The sequence below is a fragment of the Psammomys obesus genome, unplaced genomic scaffold, assembly GCF_907164565.1.
Source record: "Psammomys obesus unplaced genomic scaffold, mPsaObe1.curated_primary_1811, whole genome shotgun sequence".
In the NCBI taxonomy this organism is placed as follows: domain Eukaryota; kingdom Metazoa; phylum Chordata; class Mammalia; order Rodentia; family Muridae; genus Psammomys; species Psammomys obesus.
Window position 1 is genome coordinate 13,835,001 of NW_026596088.1, and position 1,519 is coordinate 13,836,519.

Sequence of the window (1,519 nt, forward strand, 5' to 3'; positions counted from 1 at the left end):
TGTGTGTGTGTGTGTGTGTGTGTGTGTGTGTGTGTGTGTGTGTGTGTTTGCTTTTGGAGATAGGTGGTCCAAGCTGGCCTCCAACTCACAATCCTCCTATCCCAACCTCCCAAGTGCTGGATCACAAGTGTGTACCTCTATACCTAGCTTTCTTCTTATTTAAAACAAAATTAAAATGGAGGTACTTAGATACTACTCTCACAGTCGTAAAAACAGTCTAACTTCTTTGGCTTGTTTAATCTATGGTTACTTGTCTTCTCTCTGAGAGCATCAAAATGGCCTTAGTATTTCTTACTAAAAAAAAAAATTCATAAGGTTTTTCTATTTTTTTCAATATAATATTTTTATTGATTTGGGGGGCAGAAATTCATGTCATAGTCCCCAATCACACTCACACCCCAGTCCTTCTATGTATGCACCACCACCCTGCCTCCCTTGTAAGCCCCCTAACAAAACAACAACAAAAGAAAAAAACAAGTCCAATTTGTGTTAGCTATATACTCACTGAAGTATGGTCAAACTCTCAATGGCCTGCCCCTTAAATGGAACTAAGTTTTTCTCTTCCTACAACACCCCCCTCACACACACACAAGCTATCAACTGTGGTGACCTACACTTCAATATCCTTATCACACTTGCATGTGTATATGTGTGTGTGTGTGTGCATGTGCGTGTATTGTTTGTTTTTTGACACAGGGTTTCTTTGTGTAGCCTTGGCTGTCCTGATCTGCTTTGTAGACCAAGCTAGCCTCAAACTCACAGAGATCCTCCTGCCTCTGCCTCCTCAAGTTCTGGGATTACAGGCATGTGCCACCATGCCTGGCTTTACCACACTTTTTAAGAATTCCTTTCAATGGCTTTCTGTTTAAGTTGTTACTTTTTTGGGGAGGTTGTCACAGAAGTCTTTCATGTCCCTTTTTCTCAGCTGTGCATTGGCAGTCACCGATATCACTGCCAAAGTAGCTTCCTTTTTTCTTGACAGTCAGTGGAAGCACGGCTCATGGCCTCCACATGGTTTTTGATGACAACACAGACCATGAACACAGCCCCTAAGTACAATAGGACCACGGACCCAGACAAGGCCCTCCAAGGCAGGTCAGACCATACACATGACCTCAGGGGGCAGCACAGGCCACTCACATCCACATGGTTCCCAGTAGCAGCATGGCCTGTAGACATCAGCATAGCCTCAGGATGAGGCAAAGACCTTGGACATCTGCTTGGCCTTTGGTGGTAACATGGGCTACTGATATCAACACAGGCCCAAGGTGCAATAAGAACACAAGGATTTTTCTGTTTTTGAAGCTTGTTTTCTGTTTCCACATATCCCCACTTACATGCTGCTAGCTGCTCTGGCTGAACCTGCCCTTCCATCCTTTCCTTTTTCATGTCTGAGCTGCTGCTTTTACAGATCTATTACTTCCTGATCCCTGTGCTCACAGCTGCTTCTTTTCTTCTTCTTCTTCTTCTTCTTCTTCTTCTTCTTCTTCTTCTTCTTCTTCTTCTTCTTCTTCTTCTT